The sequence below is a fragment of the Castor canadensis genome, chromosome 15 (assembly GCF_047511655.1).
Source record: "Castor canadensis chromosome 15, mCasCan1.hap1v2, whole genome shotgun sequence".
NCBI lineage: Eukaryota > Metazoa > Chordata > Mammalia > Rodentia > Castoridae > Castor > Castor canadensis.
Genome location: NC_133400.1, coordinates 78,335,858 through 78,361,916, shown reverse-complemented (window position 1 = coordinate 78,361,916; position 26,059 = coordinate 78,335,858). Strand labels below are relative to the sequence as shown.

Below are 26,059 nucleotides of genomic sequence, written 5' to 3'. Positions count from 1 at the left end.
CTTATTTCCATCTAGTTGCCTCTCAAATTGTCAAGAATCACTGTCTCTGGGGTTTTTTGCTACCCTCTCTGATCACTGTGTATCTTGGTGAATTTCAAGTGGAATGGCGTTAAGTCGTGACTTTTTCAGAGATTTATCTCTTGCTGGCTTTGCTTCATTTGCTATGCAGACTTCACTACCACATCTAGACTGCTGATATTTCTGACAATAACAGCTTCTGAAAATATCCAATTCTGTGTTGTTCCTTTGTATTTCTGAATGTATGCCACTGTCATCAGAAGTACTTCTCTGTTGTTTACACTCCCCTCTTCCCTTATGGAGATACATTAAGAAGTTCACTTTGTTCAAACTTCTATACACATTTTGATTTTTCTGACTTCGCTACAATTGTCAGAAAATCCTAGCATGTCTGGTGATATTAATATGTGATAGAGCTATGCTCACCATGACTAAGATGCTTACAGACGCTCACACTTGATTGTTTTCTGTCTCCAGTAAATATATATTTTGTTCTACATGACTTTGGACAGATATTAACCTCTGAGGTTTAGTGTACTCATCTGTAAAATGATAAAAATAAAACTTTTTCCATAGGAGTATTTTAATAACAATGTATATAAAGTGCTTACAACAGTGCCACCCATGTTGAAGTCATTTGTTAAAAACCCACTTTGCCTCTTTGTCCGTTCTTCTCCAGTCCCACTGCTGAAACACTAATTAAGGAATTTGTTGTCTTGGATCTGCCAGACTCTATGGCAGCCTCCATACTGATTGCTGGCTTACAAACTTTTCTTTCTCCATCCACTCCAAATACTGCTATTAGCTAATAAGCTTCCTCAAGCCTGGAGTTTCATCAGTTTCCAAGCAGATTAATATCCTCTCAATCTTCCTCACCAACCACAGATAAATGGAACATTCATAGCCCCTCTTAATTCACCACTGCATAGGGCAGGCGACTAAGGCATCTAGAACCACAGGCCAGCAGAGGTGAAGGTCTCTGCACTCTCTACCCTCTCTACACTCAAAGGCAAGTGTTAGAGTAGAGAAGCTTCACCTGATGGAATTTCTCCCCTCTGTTTTGCTGTGCTTCAGTTCTCATGTGTAAGATTCAGAGAGTAATTAAATTGCATTTGAGTGGGAGTTGGGGACTGTCATTCCACGAAGATACTTCACACCAGGATGTGCACATGCTTTCCCTGGGCACCAGTGTTTCTGCCTGGGAGTCTTTGAATCTGAAGATCATGTAGGGAAGGTGGAGAGAATGTGGGTAAGGAAGGATGAGGGAAATCAAATTATAACTGACAAGTCCCTAAGTGTCCTGCTGAAATTTAAGGTATTGGTTTAAGTGAAGGGAAAAACAGGAAGATATCATTTACAATCTAATCTTGTGTTGGGCATGGTTGGTGCGTGGTGTGGCTGTAATCTGGATGACACTGTATCCAGGCTAAACAATGAAGGCAATCAGACAATGTGTCCTTTCCAAAAGAAAATATTGCCACATGTCATGGTTCCTCTGAGATGTCTCTTTGGAAGATTTTTTGGGCCTAAGGATGAGAGGAATGAATTGTCCGTTCAAGTCAAGAAATGACATAATTTGTAACGTGTTCCTAAACCACAATTTATGTTCGAAGGGAGCACAATTTGGAGATTTTGTTCACTACTCCACCCCTAGTGTAGCTGACTATGAGTAGCAGTCCTGGGGCACTAGCTGCCTTGGTAAGCCATGTCAGTAAATCTTTCAGAGAGAATATGCCATGTCCCCATGGTTCCCCAGTGTGTGAGAAAGGCAGGTGTGGCAGCCCTCCTTTATGGGTAAAAGAATGCAGAGGTAATAAGGATGGGGTGGTTCATTCCTTCCTGAGGAAACTGCTGGGGAGGAGGGGAGGTGGACCTTGTTGAGTTTTTAGATGGAGACAAGTTCAGGGGTACCACCCCCCGCCCTAGAGAAGAAGCTGGAGAGTCTACCATGAGAGATTTCAAGTTACATTACCAAGCACATGTTAATTTTGGGGGGCACTCATCAAAATCAGGGTGGGATCTGAGGATGCAGCCCATTGGTAGAGGATGCTTACTGTGTGCGAGGCTGTGGTTTCCACCTGGGAAACAAAAACCGAGGAGACCAGAAGTCCCATATTGTGTCTGTTGCTTACAGTAATTATTAATAGTGTCCCACTTCATTCTCAAAACTGTTCTGCTTTAGGTTATAAATTAGATGGTCACTTTAATTGTGATAACAGATTATGAATAGATGATTAAGGTAGAAATGAGTGGGAAGAAGTGGGGACTGGAAATGTTCAAACTTTCTCTAGAAAAATCTCTGCTGCTGGTACTCTGAAATTCTGTGCAGAGGGGAGTATGGACACATCTGTGGAGTATACTGGGGTTAGGCAGGTAGCAACTTGGTGACTTTGGACAAATTTATTGATCTTGTTAAGGATCTGTTTATTCACTTACGAGATGGGGATCATTTATACTGACCTCAGTGGTGAGTTTGATGATTAAGCATAAGAATGCAAAGGGTATGTACACTGAACATAAGAGATGTCTTAAGAAAGAACAGTTGGAATTTTTCCTAGCCATGCTACCTGAAGTCCTCTCCCGTATCCATCTGTATTTCTCAGCCTGGCCTTTAAGAGGGAGCTTGGTCTAGTACCAATCTGCATTTCCTACCCTTTTCCCCATCACTTCCGTAGAGAGAATCTCCACCTTTCTGAATGCATGCTGTGCAGGTTCACCTCTGTATCTCTTCTCCCACTGCCTGATACTGAGCTCATTCCACACCCCTGCAGTGTAATTGCTGCTATTTCTTCTAAACTAAGATAAAAGGTGTTACTTACTGGCAAAGGTCATGGAAATAAGAGAGATTATTGGAACTACCCTCACCACACATACAGCTGTAGCCCTTGTGTAGAGTAAATTTATATTAATGTTACTAGAACTAACAGAACATGCACTCAATATTACATATGTGTAAACATGTATACATTCAAAATTCTGGGTGTTTATTAATTGCCTTTGAAAATTAGCATTTAAAATATGAGCAAAATCAACAAGGATGTAATGACTTCTGGAGAAAAAAAATGAACGGAATATTCAAACTACTTTGGGGAAGAAAGAAAAGTGGAATTTCCAAAGAACTCGTGCTAATTTCCAAGAAAATGAAACAATTAATGTCAAAAGACATGATTTTAACTTGCATTCTACAAAAAAAATGAAGGCGAGATGGAAACTCTCAAGGTACAGACCTAACACCTACTCTCTTCAAAAAAATAAGACTCATGTATTCAGGAGAGCAAACATATTAGGTAGGGTTCCTGTCACCACAGAAGTTTGGTATTTTTACCTCGGCATAGTTTGCTAGTTCCGAACTCCCAAATTTATGATCATTATTAACTTCCTATGTCAAACCAACACAGTGACGTGAGCCGACTTTGCTCTCTGGTTGCACAAAGGTAAGCATCAAAAGGTGGAAGACAAGGTTCTTGTGTTTATTCTGCCTTATTCACCACATTTTGCAAAGTAAATTCACTGAGTTTCCTCTTCATCCATAGGAAGGAGATGGATGTCTTGCCTTCATTGGTACCCAAGAAAATAACCCATGTTGTATGTGCTATTTAACTTAGAAAAGCTGGAAATAAAAATGCTATTAAGCTATCAGAGCAGAAAGAACAAACAGCATTGTAACAGATTTCTCAGAATTGCTCACACCAGGCATACCAACCTGACACACACGTAAAAGGGAATCATTCACGTAACAGTAAGTTGTTGAATATAGATTTTGCAATACTGTCACAGTGATGCCTGGAAACTGAAGAGCAGCAGATCAAATAGTTTGGGGAAAGCTTTGTTGCTGTAACCTTCACATTTGCCTTTGCCTGAGCTGCTTGCAGATCTGAACAGCAACAGCAGAGTAAGAGCACATATATTTAAACAAAAATGACAGTCAAGTGTCATTACAGGCCAATTGTAAGCTTTTGCAGTCTAGGCTGAGCAGAGTCATCCTTCTCTCTTTACAGATCTGTCTCATAGACTCATACCCATAAGCAGGGTTTTGTTTGTTTGTGTTTTTTGAGGCAGGATCTCACTATGTAGCCCAGGCTGGCCTCGAACTCACCATCCTCCTGCTTCAGTCTCCTGAGTGCTGGAATAGTAGGTATATACCACCATGCCAAGCTTTCAGATATCCTTTAAATTCTGAAACTTCCTGGAAGCTCTCTGGAGTCATTTAGTCTCTTGGTAGGAGTCATAGTGAAGGACATCAAGTTCAAACCTTTTTGGCACCCTTGGAGCCTTTGGAGATACAGGAAAAAAGAGAGTCTTTATTCTTGTTTTTGATTTTCTCTCAAGGTTGTGAGGGAATGCAGACCAAAAGCCAAGATGTGAGAAATGTTTGAAAGAGAAGGGAAAGAAAAGGAACACATAAAAGTGTCACTTGTCTCACACGTCACAATTACTTTTCTTCATAAGAGCCAATACTGAAGTCTAGTTTAATTTTCTGCCACTTTCACAATACTGATATAAAATACATGAGAGGCCAGAACACCGCATGTTAAGGCGAGGTGTTCATCTAGATGTACTGCCCTTGAGTGTTTGCACCTCTGGGTACTTACCTTTCTGAAGTCAGTTTTCTAGTCTGTTCAGTGGAGGACTGTTATATCTGACCTTCTGACCTCCAAGAATGACTTACAAATGAAATGATCGCTTTGAGAGAGTCTTGACACAATGCAACATTATACAAGTAATCTTCCTCTTTTATTAGACTGAGATGAAAATTTATTCAAACAAATTCTGTGTTTTTAAACACAGAATTACAAGTCACAATGACAATGAACAGTGTCTTTCTCATTACAGAGAGGTGAAGGGTCTTATATCTCAAATGAGGAAACCAGTTACCAGAGTTATGAAACATAATAAAAGGTATCAAACAATTTGTTTCCAAACACTGAGTTTAAAAGCTTGCTTATTTCCTCCAATTTCCAGGTGAAGGATAGGTCTGTGTTCATATTCACTCCATTTTTTTTTTCAGTGCAACCTAAACCTGTTAATATCTATATTCAGCAAAGCTGCCCTGGTTGCCTGGCAACCAAGCTTAGTGGGCTAGGAGGCACCAAAGCAAGAAACCAAATGCAGCCAACACAACCTTGATTTATGCTGTCATTGCACAGACATTCATTCTCCCTATGTTCTGCCTGGATTTTTTTTATTTTTCAGAACATAAATAAATCTTTCAAGGATGTTAGCTCAATGCTCTTAGGAGTTTAAAAATTACTGTAGGTGGGGTAACATTTCAACATGTTTGAATAAATGTGAAGAAAAAAATTGCTCTCTCCTCTTCCTTAATTAAAACAAGGGTAGTCCTTTTGCTTGTAGGTCAAACTGTACTTTTCATTTTCACTTTTTATTTCCTCTGCAGAAAGATGTATGCATTATTCTTGGAATAAGATGTAATGGAAATTGAAGTGTCAAGTATGAGAAATCACTGCCAAGTATATATTTTTGTGATCTTATGCAAGGGAGTAAAAGAGAAATGCAGAGAATGGCTTTTCTTATGTAGATGATTCTGCCTTCCCACCTTTATCTACTTTTCTTTCTTACATTCTTCCCCATGGAAATTTTATCACCCCTAAAATTGGGAATAAGCAGTACCTCTGGACAATATATATTTTATATATCTGAACAGAATTTGGAATTTAAATCTTTCACTATTATTTTATTATCTTGCTTGTTTCATCATTTACATTTCTTTTTTTTTTTTTTTTTGGGTGGGTCTGAGGTTTGAACTTAGGGCTTCAAGCTTGCAAAGCAGGTGCTCTACTGCTTAAGCCACAACTCCAGTCACTCATTGCTTAGTTTAAGTTCAATATTCAAAGGAAAAGTGATATAAAGTGCTCTGAATCAAATCCACTTTGAAATAAGATTAGAGAATAATATAAAATGAAGCAAATAACTGAGAGTTGAAGTGAACACATGGAAAATAGGACATGTTTGGGAACAGAACACAGGCAGAATTAACTCAGTAATATCTCTGTATGAATCCTCAAAATTTTTAGTGAACATAAATTTTGGTTCTTACATGTTATTGTTTTGCTAGCAAATGACTACTTATATGTATTTGACATTCTACTTTCTTTTACCCTTATTCTATAGGTAATAGGAATTTTGGCTTTTCAAGGCATGTTAGATGTTCAGAGTTTATGTAAACTCTCCCAATTTATAAGTGCTGTCTTCAGTAGAAACTAGTAAACGCAACATCATAGGCCAAGCAGAACCTAGGAGGAAGCCAGAATATGCTCACAGAGGATGATTCCTAGTGTGTCACACCAGGGTTGATAGAGGAATCCTTGGGAATCCTCACGTGTTAAAAAGCTGCAATTAAAAAGGGAGGAGCTATCGGGGAAGGAGGACAAGAAACAGTGTCCTATGTGGTAACTAAAGATGAAAAAAGGAGTTCAGTGGGAAGAGAAGGGAATCCACTGGGTCAAAACTGACTTCAGTACTAGGACATTTAATTGTCATCTTAGAACAAATTTCTGGGGGCTGGGGAAAGTCCAGCACAAATGCACTGAGTTAATGAGGGAGGAGGTGATTTCAACTATGATATATTGTAAGAACGTTTATAAATGTCACAATGTACCCACCAGTGCAACAATCATAAAATAAATATGCAAAACAAGCAAGCAAACAAAAAATGCAGTGAGTTATAGGAAAGGTATGAGTGATGAAAGTAGACGTAAGCAAAATATAGACTACTCCTGGGGGAAACAGATTTGTTATCACTCGAGAGGAAGGAAGTCAAAGGAATATGTAGGCATATTTGTAGACAGAAAACAAATTTCTTGAGGAAGTGGGAAAAGAGAGGACCAAATGCAGAGATCTAGGGTTTGAAAGAATTTAAAGAGAATCAGAACACATAAATGAATATGTAAAATTTTGTGGTTAATTAATGAACTTTGAGTAAATTCCATTTGTATTCCCATCAGTTTTATTGGACAGTAAAAAGAGCAGAGTGAGATAAGGAGAAGAATGAAGGGAAAATTTATTGAATCATAATAACTTATGAGTTATATTGGACTAAAAGATATGTATTGAAATTCTCTAGTTTCTCACTAAACTGAAAAAATATCTGAAATTTTCTTTAAAGTTAAAAGATTAATACAGTTAAGAAGAAAGGGCTTCTAGGTTGCTGAATAGTGAACTGTTACAAATGTCAGACCTTGGGAAGTGACTCTGGGAAGAGGTTGTGCTGCACAGGCATTCAAGGTCATGGGAAAGGCTAAGTGCAGTTTTATTGTAAGAGAAGGAGCAGACAAGGTGGAAATAGAAAAGCTGTGATTAGAGGAGTTTCAGGATTTGAGGTCCTTAGGGTAAAATGACTTGGGGCAAATGCAAGAAGAGATGAGTCATGGGTTTCTAATGAGGAAGTCAAGTCCCTTTAGTATAAGAAAGCCAGGGACCAAAGGTAAAGACGAGACCTTGTCTGTGTCATTGTGGAAAACAGTTGAGAAGAAAATCAAGCCAGGTGAAAAAGTGTTTGAAAAATCCAAAGGAACACCAAAAAACTTGGTAAATGGATGCTGTATTTTTTCTTTATGGCACATATTGTATCACAGTTTGCAATCTTGTACTAATTGTTTGTTTTTGACTCTCTTTTCACCTACTAAATTGAAAATCAAGACCTTATTTTGTCTGTTTTGGTCAGCACAGAATACATAGCTCCTAGCATAGTGATGGCTTCTAGTGAGCCTGCTCAATAAATATTAGTTGCATAAATTAAATGACATCATTAGGAGAGACATAATGTGATGTCACAGATATAAAAACATGTGAGATCACTGAATGACATGAGTGGGGAATATTCTGGAAGTTGCAGTAAGAAACTTGTCCCTTCATAAAAATATGAAAAATAAAAAGTTTAAAATCAATGATAGTAAAAGAAATATAGTTAATTCAGATGTTGCTACCCTTCAGGTGGCAAAAAAAGAAGAGGACTTGATTCTTTTTTTTTTTTACCAGCACTGCTTCAGTTAGATAAATAAAAGAATATGATTTGTTTAGTTTTAAATAGTCACAGAAATTTTGTATTTCTCACATTGATTGAGAGATTTTTATAAAATGGCTAGTATATTTTTAATCTTAATTTTAATTTTATTTATTTAATTTTATGGTGGTTCTGAGGATCAAACTCAGGAATTTACATAAGCTAGATAAAGCACTCTACCACTGAACTATATACCCAGCCCGAGTATATTTTCAAAATTTAACTTTGTAAGTGCATTCACGGTGATTTCTTGGGTTACCGTGCAGCTATCCCACAAGGTCACTTTCAGCAGTTCATGAGATCTGGCTATTGGGGCCATATCACATAGGAAGTTGAATACACATCAGCCTGCCAAAAACAACCCTAAGTGTGCCAGGTGTTAGAGGTAGCCAAGTTATGGAAGGCATAAGATATGCTTGACATCTTTGGCTCTTGGCAAAATGAGTCAAGGATATGACTTGACAACTTTTTGGGGTGAACAAGTTGTCTTTTTTATTTAAAATGTCATCAACTCACTGATGTGTATTTGCTGATGTTAGGCAGAAAATGAAATACACTTTTAAATTAGAGTCATGGTTGAATATAAGCTTATAGCAACTCTCATTTTGGTTTGCAAGGACTGTAGCACTGCCTTAAAAGAAAGTTATGCCTTGTAAGTGACAGCATTGGCTTTCTTTCCCCATCATTGCCACTTTTTCCCCTACTAAAATGAAACTTGTCAGTGTGCAAGTAAGAGAAGCTATTGTCTGGTATATTTCTAAATTTTTTAATATAACAAATGGTAATTTTCTGGACTAAATCTGTGATGTTATGCTTTCTAGGTGGAAAGATAGAAGTAATTGGATACTGGATTGATGACAGAGTAAGATTCAGAAACAAAGAGGAAGATGGGTAGAGTCAAAACATCTCTAACAGTTACATAAGTATCAAGCAGCCACACACTTTTATATTGAAGCTAGAACTTGACAGGGACGTAGGTACTCCCCATCTATCCTGTCATCGAAGGGGTTAGACGTGGTAGATAGAACTTTAAGAAAATATAGATTTTATTTAATCCTGTGTTTGCCTATTTGTTTCAAAATTGAAGTTCTGATAAACAAGCCTCTGGAAATGAGGAAAACGTGTTTGTTTAAACGTGCACATAACAAAAGGATTATTGATTATACAGGATGGCGATAGAAAAATCACTTAAGAATTGACATTAGGTTTGTCAGTTTGAAATAAATGAAGACATTTTCAGTGGCAAGTTGTTATACAAAGAAATATTGTAGGAAGACTTAATTTATACATCTAATCATAACTATTGAGTACCAATTATGTATACTGGGGAATCAATGAGGAGAAAGGTCCTTTATGTAGAAACTTTCATTTCTACTGAGAGAGAGGAAAAGTACAAAATAAACAAATGCATAATGAAGTGGTGTTGGAAAGTGAAGGGGGTAAGGAGACAAAGAATGGCCAGGTCAGTGGGACACCTTTTTCTAAAGGGAATTAGGGGAAGTCTCTCTTGCCAAGGAAACATTTTACCAGGAACATGAACACTTGTTGCGGGAAGCAATAATTTGATGCATAATTCTGATGATCTTTCAGAGTGATGTTAATTATAAGCCTGTTTGTAGATACTCAGTTATAGAGCTTCTAACATTTGTTTTATTTTCAAACAGCTTATTTTCAACTTAAGTAGTATAGCTTTTTTCTCCCTATTAGGATATATTTTTAAACAGGATAAAATCATGACTTTTGTGTATGGCAAAAAAAATTGTCCAAATATAACAAAAGGATATGAAAAGTGTCTTCCCATGCCTTCCAGTCTCTTTACTACTCCTTGGAAAAGACCCCTGTTAAAGTGATTTATAGATCTTAATTCATGTGATAGTTGCCAGGAGAGGCTTAAACATTGTAATTTATCCTGATTTAGAAATCTAACTTTATATAGTTTGAAAGATGAGAAATTTAAAATGTACTACCACTACTTCTCATGATTTCCAGTTTTTGTTACTTTATTATCATTCATATTTATTTTGAACTGGAGTTAAACCTTTAGCTACATGCTCTTAAAACTAATCAGCAGCATTTACAGTATTATGCTTATGAAAATGTGATTTACATGTTAGTCCCATGAAGAAGAATCACCCTAAGATAACTCTCCCTGTTCCCATCTAATGGATACTCCTATTTTCTTTCAAATTCTTCTATTTCTTGGTCACATTCGCTGATAATGTGCTTAATATCTAATGAAGCCTTTGATCTTAGATTATTTTTGTTGTGCTGGAAAACCTTTAGTAATTTTTAAAATATATGTCTAAGGTGTTTAATAAATTTTCTGAGTTCTTAAACTCAACCCATTTTTTTCTTATCAATATCACATTTAATTCATATCGGTGGAGAAGCCTAACTTCAAAGCAATTTCTTTCCCCTCAAAACTCTTCCAGTCTTGCTTGAGTCATGCACAGCTGCTGGTGAGGAACACATCAGCCTGATTATTTTCTTTTGTAGCAATTTGTTCTTTTGTTTATCCTCTTCATTTTTTTAGAATTTATCTTAGGATAGATTTTTTTCCTTAGGATAGCCCTACATGTGAGATTTTTTTTTTTTTCGTAATCATCCTGTTTAACACTGAGTAGAATTTTCAGTCAAAATGCATCTGTGTGTCTTATATTTTCTCAATTGATTATAGGATGAACATTGACATACCTAAAATTACCCATGTTTCTTGTATCTTTGTTTGGTTTTGCATACCTCTCCTCTGGTCTTCAGATACAACCATCTTTATTATTCTTGCCATTACAATTTCTAGGCTAGCAAAGAATATTTTAATGTCCAATGATATTCTCATTGTTTCATTGCTACTTTTTGATAGCTTCTTGTTCTTGTTTTTTAAGCATAATTAATCTCTTGACTCTGTCTAAAGTTACTAATTTGAAATTTATGTTCCTTGCTTTGTTTCCTCAAGGGTCACTTTCTTTGTTTATTTTGGACCCTCTCTTTTAGTCTTTTCTTTTTCTATATTTTTCAAATGTATGTGGTTTGAAAATTAATCATCCACTCATTCATGTGTGTGAATGATTGAGTACCTTGGTTCACATAGGCAAGTGACATGTTTTAGTTCTGTTTCCCTAATAGGCCTGTCATCTCCACTTGGGGTGCCAGCTGTGGCACTGCTAAATGGGTCTGAGTGGAGAGCAGACAGACTTCTGTACTGTGCAGATGGTCAGGAAACTGCCAGGAGGAACTTCACAACCACCAGACTTCAGAAAGCTGTAACTCCTGGGAAAGGAGCACGCTAGTTTAGTTCACTCCTGGGTAGACCTCCCTTTTCTTCCCTAACTATAGTCCCCCTTTGTGCTTTTAAGAGTGTCAATATCGCTGGGTGCCAGTGACTCACACCTATAATCCTAGCTACTTGGAAGGCTGAGATTGGGAAGATTGCAGTTGGAGACCAGCCCCAAGCCAGTAGTTCCAGGGACTTCATCTCCAAAATAACCAGAGCAAAATGGACTGAAGGTATAACTCAAGTGGTAGGGCATCAGCTTTGCAAGTGCAAAGCCCTGAGTTCAAATCCTAGTCTCACCAAAAAGTTGTCAGTAGTTACTTTAAAATGTTTTGTTCCTCTTTTTGGTCCCAGCACCTTTTTAAGTGCATTTATAAGTCTAATACTTTATGTCTTTTTGAAGCATGTAAGTTGTCCCACTGACACAATCTTCTCAAGTAAAGAATATTTGTGTATGTACTTCTGGGGCTAGAGCCCAGGACCTCATGCAAGCTAGGCAAGCACTCTACCACTAAGCTATATCCACAACCTTCCTTCCCCCCACCAAGTAAGTAAATATTAGGAAAAAAATAAAATTAATATCATAAATATGGTAAAATTAAACATCTTCCAAATGTTCAGTAGAGGACATAACTTGTTATAGTTTAACTTAAAGTCCCAAGTCTAAACGATTTCCTTTAGTACATATTTTAAGTTGGAATTAAGTGATTGATTTGTTTTCATTGAGCTAAATTCTCTTAAACTTTAAAAATACATGAAATATGAAAAGGCTCCTTTACCTGAAAATGTTGATTACATTTGCTTAGTCAGTGAAATATTTCTGCTTTTAATTCTAAATTTTTCTGGTCTTACCCACAAGCAGGTAATTCATATCATCTTATCTCATCTGGTTAAGATTACATAAGAACCAGATCCTTGTCGATGACTATGAGGAGACATGCTTAGCTCTCTTAAGGTCACTTTACTGATGTTTCTTAAGATCATGTTCAATGTCTCTTAAACTCCCTTTATCAATCACATCCAATCTTTATATGCATTTGGGTCAGGATGGAATGAGAAGTGTTCTTGTAGCTCAGATCACCCAAATCCCTCATCTTTTCCTTCTTCCTCTGTGCTCAGGATTAGATTTTGCCTTTCTGCAGTTTTTAAGATTTCTGTAAGCCTTTCCCATCTAACTTTAAAAAATCTTTGCTAAATCCTGCCTCCTTTCCTTGTATTTTCTATTGCATAGTACTATGGAACCCTTGTGGGTTGTTCAAGTGCTATCCAACCCAGTTCCTAGGGCTCTCCTGTTATGTTCTCTTTTGTTTTTTTTCACATCACTCAAGGTCATGTTGCTGACAATTACTGACAATCAAAACAAGTGATGACTGAACTCTAGAGGATTCTTGATACAATAATCATTTTCTATACTAATAATGTCACAGACACCATACAGTTGTAATGAATTTGAAACAAAATAATGCATAGCCCAGTGCCTCTCATGAACTAAAACCTCAGTGACTAGTGTTATTTAGTATGACTAGATGAGGTGGAGAACTGTCAATAAAAATTATTCATAGTTAGATCAGAAAGATCTTGGGAAGCAGGTATTTAGATGATCGGTGTTATTCCTATCTCTTTGTTTTGAGCAATATTGTATTAATCTATTACTACAATGACTATTTGGGTCTAGAGCAGATTTTTAATCTCAGTGTGACTGCTCTTCAGGGCTGGATGATTTTCTGTCACAGAGAGGCTGTCCTGAGCATTGTAGGATTCTCAGTGGCAACCTTGGCTCCCATTCATTACATGCTAGTAGACTCCTTCTCTTGTTGTAACAACCAAAAATGTCTCCAGGCCTTGCCAGCTGTCTCTTAGGGTGGATGTGGGGGGCAAAATCACCACTGTAGTCAGACAAATTTGAAAGTTTTTTTTTTTTTTTAATAAATATTCCTCTTTGCTTCTCTGAATTCGGTTTCTATCTTTGGAGCTTTCCATCTTTTGCCCTGAAAGAAGTGTGGAACATGTCAACACTTCCCTTTTTTCCCAAGCTCAGTATCTAAAGGTGAGAAATTGAGGTTAACTTAAGTGCTTTAAGTTAATAATCATCTAATTAGGGGGGAAATGGTCTACAAAACATATCACATGTTGCTTTTCGTCCTGAGCCTGATAGTTGCTTCTGTGTTTGTTTCTGGTTAAGAGACTTGCAGACTATTCCACTGAGGAAAGTGGTATGTTCCCACACTCATGCAAAACATTGTATTCTTCTATTTAATCATTTTCAAAGACCTGTTGCTATTTGTGGTAACTACAAAAATAATAGTCTGTAGGTCATCTATTTCTGATAGTTATTTCCTCTCCATTGAAATATTGCATATTTTTGAAGAAAAATCAATTTGCCAAAGGCTTCTAGACAATAAATATTTTAAGTTGTGAAGTAAAACACCAAATGATTTTGAGGCAGGCTAAAGCAGGTAAAGTTTGGGACTCATAGAAAAAAATACTGTATCTTAGATTAACCATGCTTTGGTTCCCTCACCTGCCCAGGAACTGCCCATGCCCCACCCCACTCATTGATTATTGGATGGGAGTCACCTGGTTCCCCTCTTCCCATAGGTTATCCTGGGTTTAAAAGCACCTGAAGAGCACAAACACTCTCTCTCGGCTTCCGGCTTCCACCTGGGCCCCACCGTGCTTCCCTTTGTATTTCTCTTCCCTAACTTTTAATAAACTCCTTTCACACCCACATGCCCTGCTATGGATTCTTTCTGGTGGGATACAAAGAATTTGGAAGTCTTCTGATCACATAGTGCACCAGCACTGTTAACATTTTCACAGTAACCTCAGAATATTGTTGCATAGTTGATGTATTGTTTGTGTGTTTTTGTTTTTGGTGGTGCTGGATATGGAACTCAGGGCCTTCTGAATGCTAGGAATGTATCTTACCACTGAGTCATATCCCTAGCCCCTTTATTGGCTTTTTATAATAAAAATGTTGATTATTGAGTGAATGAATGATTAAACATAAGTATAAATGGTTTTGTCACATGTAAACTAAATATGCATAATTATTATATTACAACCCCAACATAGCAGTTGGGAATATTTTTTTAGAAAAGCAAGTTACTACAAACTACCAAGTACCACTGCTAAAGGGATTTGAGGGAAATAACCATTTAATTTATCAACCAGTCAAAAAGTCCTAAGGAACATTTCTATTATTAATAAATTTGAGTAGAGATTAAATGGTTAATTTTGCATAAGGAAGAATGCAAGGAAGTTCAACTGTTCACACATGGGAAAAATGACTAGACTGTGAGATTGAAGTTTCAATATCTTTCATTTATTAGATCAGGATTTCTTTTTCCTGTTTTTCCCCTTCAACTCTGAAAAATTACTTTCAAGGAGGTGGTCACAATTGAAAGTTAAAATTCATGTTCCTACACTCGTCGGGGGAAAATGTCTGATACTCCAAAATAGCCAAAATAACCAAATCAGCCTCTTACCACTTCCCTCAGTTAGCTGCCAAGTAGTTTCTTGCCCTTCTTTATACATATAAACCCTACAGTGTTGGCTGTAACAAATACAGCAAAAATGGATGCATAATAAAAAGCTCAGCAGACTCCAGTGAAAGGTGTTTTACATATAATAGCAACACTAGGGTAACAGAAGAATTTTGCTTCATCCTGAAACCTCTTAAAATTTGTACTGAGAGATTAAAAACCACAACTCTAAAAACTTATTAACTCACAAAAACCCGTGGGAAAGACAAGTGGAATTTTAATCTGCTGTTGTTATTTTGTTTTTAAAGAACTTTTGACCCTGTGAATTCCCACATTAATTGTAACCTAACAAGCTAGATAAAGACATGTATAACATTGCTTGTATTTGTATTGTGTCTATCTCCCACATATGAAAGAAAACATATGGCCTTTGTCTTCCTGAGTCTGGCTTACTTCACTTAACATGATAACTTCCAATTGCATCCATTTACTTTCAAACCACAAGGTTTTGTTCTTCCTTATGGCTGAATAAAACCCCATTGTGTGTGTGTAAGTATATGTGTATATATGTATATATACATATATACATATATACATTGTGTGTGTATGTGTGTGTGTGTGTGTATGTGTGTTTTCTTAATCCATTCATTAGTCGTTGGGCATCCAGGTTGTTTCCATAGTTTGAATAATGCTGTAATAAACATCAGTGTGGAAATGTCTTTATTGTATCTTGATTTCTTTGAGTATATCCCTAAGAGTGGTATTGCTCCATCAATCATACAGCAGTTCTATTTTTAGTTTTTTGAGGAGTGTCCATACTGTTTTCCATACTGGTTGCCATGCTAAGGGGAGGTCACTAACAGGAGAGGAAGGCTAAAAGAAGGTAGTTAAGAAGGTGAATATGGGTGATGTATGTTCTATACAAAAATGAATATAGAATTTTTAAACCTATTTAAATCACCATAACAAGGGAACTAAGGTAGAAAGGAGAAAAATAGAGGGCAGGAGCCAATTTGAGTTACATATATACATGGAAATGTCATAAGGAAACTCCCTGTATCTTAGACAAACAAAATGCTTTTTTGGAAAAACAGAGAACAGGAAAGTATAAAAGCTCCTGTTTGGAGGTTGGTACAATAGCAGGGTGTAGAATATAAGGAAAGTGTGTAAGAGGCTGAATGTAGTGGAAATATTATGTACTCATGTATGAAAATGGAAAATGATATATATTGAAATTATTCCAGGAATGGGGGAGGAGGGACAAAGGATGGAGGAGGTGAATTAAACTATGATATATTGTAAGAGCTTTGGTAAATGTCACAATATACCCCCAGTACAATAATAATATAATAAAAAGACATGCACAAAATAGTTTCTAATTCATAGGTAAGCTCAGTGATGTGCTAGTAAATGTTTAATATCTAGATATTAAAAAATAAGAAGAAAATAAGTTCCAATTTGTAGCATTTGCCAGCTTTCATGTAAATTCTCCCATTGTTGCCAATGTCAAGGATGTCATACTAGGATGGGATATATCCAATAGACACATATGTTAGACGTGTATAACCTCAAGGGTATGAGTCATAATAAAGTGTAGTAAAGTAATTCAGAAATTGTGAATTTTAAGTTTTTATTATCTTTGATTTTAGAAGAATTTTTTTTAGTTGTGAGTTTATAGTTTAATGTTTAGCAATGATTGTATTTGACTGACTGCAGTCTCTTAATATTCCTAAAATTATAACTGGGCCAGTTTTAGGAGCAACCAGTGATATTCTTTCTTTTATAAGTGTACTTTCTAAATGATTAATAGGTTTTTGAAACATCAACTTCCCAAGTATTTTAAAGTAATTTCCTTGCTAAATCAGTGTACATTCATTCATTTCTGTAGGTCTGGTACCTAAAATAGGATCTGAGGGCTGGAGGTGTGTAGCTCAGTAGTAGAGGGCTTCCCTAGTATGTGTGAGGCCCTGGGTTCAATCTCCAGAACCAACAGTATAAGCTAGTAGGAGCTGATTGTCTTACCAATATGAAACAAGCCCAGTAAACCAAAGGGAAGTTCATTGAGCCCTTGTTGACATTAGCTTGCTTGATCTAATGACCTCTTTGTAGCCTTCATCCTGCCATGCTTTACCCTAGCTTTTGGCCATAAGGAACACCTATTCTTTCTTTAAAACTCCCTACTGTTATTCCTTCATTCATACATTAATTCAATAAATATTTATCGAGTTCTTCTCTGTGCCAAACATTGCTCTGTGCATTGTGAACTCAGCCACAAATAAGGAAGATGGCGAGGGTGGGGGAGTTGCCCCTTTAAAGAATCTATTTATCAACTGAGGCCAATAGGAAAAGGGGACCAGGAACTAGAGAAAAGATTAGATCAAAAAGAACCTAGAAGGTAACACACACACACAAGAAATTAATGTGAGTCAACTCCCTGTATAGCTATCCTTATCTCAACTAGCAAAAACACTTGTTCCTTCCTATTATTGATTATACTTTCTCTTCAACAAAATTAGAGATAAGGGCAAAATAGTTTCTGCCAGGTATTCAGAGGGTGGGGGAGAGGGGGAGGGGGTGGAGTGGGTGGTAAGGGAGGGGGTGGAGGCAGGGGGAGAAATGACCCAAGCATTGTATGCACATATGAATAATAAAACAATAAAAACAATCTATTTATCTAGGGACAGTAAATAAGGAAACTGAGTGAACCAACAAATTAAAAAGGGTAGATGTTTGAGCTGAGACTTGAGTGACTAGAGAAAGCTACACAGTGGTCCAAGGTATAGAGTATTCCAGGCAGAGTCAAGTACCAAGTCTCTGAGAAGGATAAGCCTGCTGGGAACAGAAAGGCCAGTGGCAGGTATGGCAGGACATGTGACCAGACAGCTAGATAGGGGAGAGATTCTGCTCCTGCTGTTCTGGTCTTTAGTCTTCTCCAAGGGCTCCTTTCCACTAGGTGTTCTTCCATTTGGTCAGCCCCTGATCCATATTTAATGCTGTCCTACAGGGCCTTTAATGCTATGCCTTCAAAAACAGAGGACTAACCAACGAGAATTCATTTCTACCTCTAATTCTTGCATCAAACTCCTTTAACCCTTTTATACCCAGCCCTTCTATACTCATATATCAGCCAGATTAGAAATTTCTGGAGCATATCACCAACTGTTCCTCTGAAGGAGCATAGAGACCTTATTGATTTCATCTTCTGTGAGGGCAAAGGCTTGATTACTATTGTTGCTTTGTTTGCTTCGTTTGCTTTGGTTGGGTTTTAGTGTCTTTGAAAGAGTAAGTGAAAATAAATGTTTTGTTTGTTTAAGTGATTAGGTAAATTCATATGTAATGAATGTTGCCCTAGCAAACTATGAGAAAGCTAATACTTAAAACATAGCTCATAACTGAGTCTTTGTGTTTTAAAAAGGACATGATTATGACAGGCAGTATGATGTAATGTTTGGGAGCATGAAGCGTGCATCCAGATTGCTGAGACAGAATCTCAGCCCTGATGCTTACCAAGTGTGACCTTGGGCAAGTTACTGAACTTACCCTGTCTTTGTTTTCTCATCTGTAGAGTGTGGATAGTTGTATGTATCCCATAGAGTGATTCTTTTCAAATAAAATAATGGATGGCAATCACTAGATGAGAATATAAGTAGAACTCCATAACTATTGACTATTTTTTGTTATTGCTAGACTGAAAAACTGCAAAGTGCACATTGGTAGTTGTTTAGAAATGGAGTGTAATTGATTTTCACTTATGTGTCAAATAACCCTTGTTTGATATTTAACAACTTTTAGAATGCTTTCAAAAATCACTTTATTACAAGTAGAATAGCCATATCCAAGAAAATGAGAGTTTGCCAAAAAAAAAAAATTCTTGTCTTACTTAATTTCCTTGACTTGTGGTTAGAATTACTGATGACATCACGAAAGGGAACAGAAAGCTCCTATTTTTCCTTCTAGGGAGATCATTAGTAGAGCCTTCACTCCACACACCACAAGCTGAAGTGTTTCCGAAGATCAAGCCAAGAGGAAAATGAGTCTCAGAAACAGGGAAGTGGGAAAGTGAGACCAGTCCTTCATAAGTAAAGCCCAGGGGCTCTGCTGCATCACCATAGGCCAGATACCCGAGGAGTTGCTGTCCAGCCTTGACATAATCGAAATTCTACTTCACCCCACCCGTAGCCTATCACATTCATTGATTAGCTTGGCTTAGGATGTAAACATAGTGATGTTATCAGGCTTTGGAAGATTGTCTTAGCATATGTTTCTGCCCTTGCACACATTCAAAATAACTACAGTATCCTGAGGATAAAATTAATTTCTTCCTCTAGCTCCTAGTACTGTGGCAAACTAGTGATTCACTGCTTTATGTTTTAGTCACCTCTCTAGTCCAGGTTTTTAACAATCATAGGGCCCATTACCTCCCACTGAGTCTTGCTGTGGAAGCACTTTTTGCTCTTTGTCCCCTCTTTTTGAGTTTTTCTTAGGATTTGTGGATTTCTAATACTGAGGAATATTTTTAAGATGATAAATTTGCTTAACCAGAAATCATAGAAGGCAGTATTTTAGCCCTGATTTCCAAGAGGTTGTGCCTAAATGGTAAGAATAGTTCAAAGATGCTGAATACATTGAAACAAAAAAATGTGAATCAACCTTCATGGATCAAAGGTCATGACTTAAAATAATCAGGTAGTGAAAGGATATTTTATGGTTAATATTTGTTGGTTATTAAAGTTCTTTGTCACCCATTTAGTAAGTATTTTGTTTATTTGTGTTTATTTGTAAATTGTGGAACAGTTTTGGCCTATGAAAAAACACTTACATTTGCATGTGAATTTGACTGTTGTTCTGAATGAGGTGGAATAGGGGGTTTAGAAACAGTGATCTGAGGCCCATGAAGTACAGACAGCCCCTGAATCCCCAGGTTCGGCATCTGCAAGTTCTTCCAAACACGGATCAAAATATTATGAAAAAAATTGCACCTGTACTGACTTTTTTTCCTGTCATTATTCCCTGAACAATATAGTATCCCAATTGTTTGTTTAGGATTTACATTGTATTTGGTATTATAAGTGATCTAGAAGGGATTTAAAGTTCTATGCAAACCCTATGCCATTTTATGTAAGAGACTTGAATATTTGTGGGTTTTGGTACTGTCAGGGAGGAAGGGTTCCAAAAACCAATCACCGATGAATACTGAATGATGACTGCATGTCTAACTGCATGATTTTATTTAGTCTAAAGAAAATAGAGAGGCATCTAATGTTAGTTATATTAATCTCTGATATCAGTATAAGTGAATTGAAAGAAATGACTATATGACACTGAAGTAGAGGACAAAATTGTTAAAACATGACATTAAAGTAATAAATTCTTTAAATGTCTTGTTTTTGCATTAGAGACCACAGCTGGCTTAGTCATTTCGATTAATAGAGTTTAAAAATATACACATAATATTTGTACATATTTATAGGGTATAGGTGATAATTTGATATTTCTATATATGTAGTGGTCAAATTAAGATAATTTCCATTTCCATTTCATCAAATATTTATCTTTTCTAAGTACTGGGCAACTTTTACCTCTTTTCTCATTGTTTCAATATGTTCATACGCGCACACACACACACACACACACACATATACATATATTGCAGTTACACTGCTATGTTTTAGAACACTAATTTCTCCTATCTAACTTTGTCTTGGTATCTTTTATCTACCCTCTCCCCCTCTACCATTGGTAGCCTATATTGACCTCTATTTGACTCTCTATTTCTATGAGACCAACTTTTTTTTAGCTTCCACTAATGAATGAGAACATGCAGCATATTTTTTCCATATTTGAATTATTTCACTTAAAATAATGACCTATAGTCCCATCCATGTTACCATAAAATTATAGGGTTTCATTTTTTTTATGACTGGATAATATTCCACTATATATGTAATCCACATTTTCTTTCTGTTTTTTTTTAATTGTTGTGCTGGGTGAGGATATGTTGTGGTATTTACAAAAGTTCTTAGAATATATCAAATATATTATACTTGAATTCACCCCCCTTCACCATTCTCCTTTATCATCTCCTGCCCCCATTCCTGAAATAGCCTCAACAGGTATCGTTTTTCCATTTATATACGTATGTATTTGTATGATATTCACCCTCCCACACCCTTTCCACATCTCCTCCCTCCTCCCACGGGTACCAATACCCCTCCACCCCACAGCATCTCTTCCACCCTCCTGTTTGCCAATTTTAGAAAAGGAAAAAGTGACATTTTTGTTTGTGTAAGATAGCTACACAGAGAGTTTCCTTGTCACATTATTCATTCATCCGCCAGTGATATCTTGTGATTCCATAACTTGGCTTTTATGAATAATGCTGTAATAACCCTACCTCTTTGATTTGAGGATTTCATTTCCTGTGGTTTTTCACCCAGTACAGGATTGCTGGATTATATAATAGTTCTATTTTCAGTGTTTGATGAAACTGTGTACTGTGTTCCATAATGACTACAGTAAATCAAATGCCACCAACAGTGCATAAGAATTCCCCTTTTTGCACATCCCCATCAGCCTCTGTTATGTTTTGAGGTTTTGGTCTCAGTCATTCTAACTGGGGGGAGATGATATCTCACTGTGGTTTGAGTTTACATTTCTCGCATTAATGATGTCGAACATTTTTTGTGTACTTGTCGGCCATTTGTGTTTTCTTTTGAGAAATGTCTATTCAGTGAAAGTTTTCTATAATGAAACTTACAAAACACTGATGAAAGATTGAATGGGGCACACAAAATAGAAAGACAGCCTGTGTTTATGGATTGGAAGAGTTGATACTGTTACAATGTACATAATGCTCAAAGTGATCTACAGACTCAGTGTCAGATTTATCAAAATACTAATGACATTCTTTAAAAACAATTTTAAAAAATCAAACTTCATATGGAACCACAAAAAATCCACATATTCAAAGTCATCTAGAGAAGTAAATACATTAAATAAATAAATAAGCAAGTGTTATCACAATGCCTGGCTTCAAAACATACTGCAAAGCTCTAGTTTTGAATACAGCATGGTACACTGACATAAAAACCAACACCCAAACCAATGGAACAGATGAGAGAACCCAGAAATCAATGCACATATGTACACCCAATGGGTTTTTGGCAAAGGTGACAAGAACAAACATTCAAAATAGGCAATCTCTTCAATAAATGTTGCTTGGAAAACTGGATATACCTATACAGAACACTAAAACTACATCTATCATATACAAAAGTCTACTCAAAATGGATCAAAAACATTAATTAAGGCCTGAAATTTTTAAACTGCTAGAAGAAAATATAGAGGGACCCCTTCATGCTATTGGCATAGGCAAAGATTTTTTATATAAGACCAAAGGCACAGAAAACAACAACAACAACAAAAAACAAATGGAAGCCTATCAGATGAAGGAGCTTCTGCACAACAAAGGAAACAACCAACAGAGTGAACAGTCAACCTGTATAATGAAGAAAATATTTAAAGCCATCCATCTTAAAAGTGATTACTATTCAGAGTATATAAGGAATTCAACTCAAAAACAAAACAAAACAAAAAACCCCAAATAATCCAATTAATGCTTCTATATACACAGTAGTCATAAATTTATTAAATTAAAATTTTCCACTCTGCTTAAAAACATCAGAGAAATTTAAGGATCTTTTTACATTTTTGGAAAATGAAATGTATTTAGAAAATTCTAACAATAACCAAAGAACCCCTAACCACTATCTTGACTTCTATGGTGATAATCACCTTGCTTTTTCTTTACCATTTAATACTTCTGTACACATCTCTAAGCAATAGAGAGTTGTTGTGCCTATTTTTATACTTTCCTGCAAGTGAAATCATATTCTATGTACATTTTGAATATTTGTGTGGGGACTTGCCTTTTTCACTATTATACAAAGTTTGGCCTATGATCATTGTATAATATGCCTTTGTAGAACCCATCTCACTATTTATTCACTCTACTGTTAGCATTTGTGTTGTTTTTGTGAATTAATAGAATCATAGTACAATAATTAATGTTGATAATTGTGATCCTGACACATCAAAAAAAGGTTAACTTGGATTCTGTATGTTCACTTTAAGAATATGTGGAATTAGAGATTATTGCCATCCCAATGGCTCTAAATGTAAAATTTCTTAAGCAGTTGAAGGGATGAGTTTCAACACCAGAAGATTCATTTAATTAAGATATTCTAATGAAAAGATTTATTCACATTCAATAATTATACCGAACTGCTAAATAGAGGGCTAGGGAGTTATATGTTTACTCTCTTGATATTTTCCTATCCAAAAAATAAGTAGCAAGTTTCTATCAGGCTCATTTTAAGGAGTCACAATTTAATTATAGTTCTTTGAACACATCCAAATTAGACAACATTAATCCATTCATCTGAATCTTATAGTCACTGTAGAAAGTAGTATACTACCAGCCATTAAGAGCCTACCAAAATGAACAGATAAAGCATTATGAAAAATGTTAGGGAAAGTAGTATTTTAAACATCTGTCTGATCATTGAAGTAAACACAATGGCAAGGACAGTGAATGGGGCAATTTGAATAGTACTCAGGCTTGCAAAGAATGAATGTTACTCATGCATACATCCATCAAAAATGGATTAGATGCCATCTATGTAGTAGAGCCCAGGGATATTGAGGTGAATGGACACGGTTTCTGCTCATGAGCCACCACAGAGTTACAGGGCACAGAGGAACAGGAGACAAATATTTGCATACCCAGTGTGGCTGGGGCTGTTACAAAGGAATAAACCATGGGTAGCAAAGGGACTCTGTCTTCCTGACAAGGTCAGAGGTTGCTTCTGAAAGGAAGGGAAGCTCCAACTGGGTCTTAAAATATGGACTGACGTTTGCCAAAGGAGACAGAAGGGGAAGCCCATTTCAGAATGCAGAAATCTTAATGGCATTGCCAATCACAAACACTTGAATAAGTGGATGGCAGTGGTAGAGGGATATGTGAGGAGACATACCCAGCTGGGAAGTCAGTCATAGAATACAGAACAGCATACATAATATATTTCAGTGGCTAATGTTTATTGATAACTTACCTGTGCCAGACACTGTGATTAGCACATTAACATATATAAATATGTTATCTTATTTATTGTTCATATCAACACTATGAAAGATGCACTGTTCATGTCTCTAGCGCCAGCTTCTTTGCTTAGAAGGGCCCTATATTTGGATTAATGCTCTGCTATGACCATTGTAAATCCTTGATATCGGAACAAGAAACACTTGTTTTTTCATTCTGAAGGTTGTACCCATGGCTGGACACATTCTAGGCAAATGGTCTACCACTTGAGCCATACCCCTCAATCCTTTTGTTTTTATTTTGGCTTTGAGATAGGGTCTAATTTTGTCCAGATTGGCTTCAAACTGCAGTCTTTCTACCTCTGCCTCCCTAGTGTGTGCCCCCACACCTGGCTGAGACATTGCATTTTTATTGGGTAGTGACTCCTACAAATCATGCAGACAATCCAGAATGCCTCTGGTTTTTTTTTTTTTAATTGTAGAAACCAGAATGCAGAGATCAAAGTGCTCTAAATTATACAAGTATTCAGTAGCAGACAAAACTTAACCCTAGGGCGTCTTGATACAGATTCCTGCTATGAGCCTGACTCTTTTGTCTTCAATGTTCAAGATGAATGAACAGATGATAGGGGCTTCTATAATTAATCACAGTTAGCATACTAAAACAGAAAGAAGAAAAATAGACTGAATGAGTACTTTAAGAATAACTGAAACAGGTTGCAGGGAACATGACCTTGAAATAAATGGGGAAATCCAAAATGAATTATTTTTAAAAAGGCTTTCTCCAAAGTAATTGAGGTGCTGAGCGCAAAATTATGTCAAGAAGAATCTGCTCCATCTCTGATCCCCAGAGGACAACTCAGTGTTGATTGAACTCCTTCTTTGGTAATTTATGCAAGAAAAGCAAATTGCAGAAAATGTGTGTGTTTTCGCCCAGGAAGCAAGAGCAGATAGAGGTAAACATACAGCTCCTCCTTTATGAGACTTCAGCAGAGCTCCTGTGACCTCTGACTCTGTTCCGTGAAAATTTTCAAATAAATCAGATCCCACTGGGCACTTCATAAGCACAGCTACTTAGAGGAAGTTTTGCTTTGAGGTATACTCTCTCTCCTTAGAAATATGACAGTGAACACCTTTGACCCTGGGGACCTTCTTCCAGTGTATTTATGCTTCATGTAAATTCAAGAGAGAAAAAAAGCACTCACATGGGCCACTCTTCCTTAAAGGATAGGAAGTTAAATTTCCATGATATTACAGAGTGCCTTTCTAGAACATTTCTGATTTGTACATTCTGTTTGAGATAATGCCTTGCAATATGTTCTGATGTCATTCAAAATACCTGTGGACTTTCAGGGGGCAAGTATAGTGACCATAAAACGAGCATGGTTATGATAGAAAGGACATGTTTTTCATAAGTATGTGGTCATAACATTTTCATAATAAAAACATAATTTCCTCGTGATTCATTTCTCTAGCCTCTACAAATACCAGATGTACCTGAAAGCTGTGTGGAAGTATGCACATCTGGAAATACTAAGTTGCTCCAGTAGCACTGTTAATGACCATTTTCCTGTGCTCTATTCTGCAGGGGCAGGAGGGTACGAAACTATTTCATTGTCCCCCTCTTGCAGAAGAGCGGGTACATCAGGGATTCTGGAGCCAGGACTTGGGAGTCCCACAGGACTGCTTCAAAGCTTTAGGGCAAGGAGAACCTTGGTCAAAGACATGAGCCAAGGCAGAGTGGGGGTTGAAGGCAAATCAGAAGTGCCATGTGCTTGAAGCTGATGGAGTGTTAGGACTGGATATGTAAGGGAGAGCTGCCTCGAGGGTAATGGTGCAACTCTGCAGCCATGCCTAGGAGAGCCTGAGAAGACCCCGGGCAAGGTGTGTAGGGCAACCTCCCAGCAGCAGTCATCAGATGCTGCATTTCATGGTGGAAGGTCAAGACTGTGGGAATTAAAGGTTCAATGTTTGAACAATGATGAAACCTACAGAGAAAAGAGGAAATTTTACATGGCCCTAAAGTCTGAGTTGCATCCCAGAGCAGTTAAGTCAGATCTCAGGGGTGGGACTCAGACATCAGTATAACTTAACTCTGCCTCATGAGGCTGCTTCACACCAAGCCTGAGAACCAATGGTTTAAAGCATGAGAGTGTTTACGTAGGA

At 36.9% G+C, this 26,059-nt stretch overlaps 1 protein-coding gene and 1 pseudogene across 10 annotated transcripts in view; one reads left to right on the top strand and one right to left on the bottom strand.

Annotated features, from left to right (window-relative positions):
* The window catches only part of LOC109697401 (large ribosomal subunit protein uL30-like 1 pseudogene), a 44,192-nt pseudogene extending 24,468 nt beyond the window's left edge, over positions 1–19,724 (bottom strand).
* Positions 1–26,059, top strand: part of Cacnb2 (calcium voltage-gated channel auxiliary subunit beta 2) — a 345,042-nt gene that overhangs the window by 143,690 nt on the left and 175,293 nt on the right. The window lies entirely within an intron of this gene.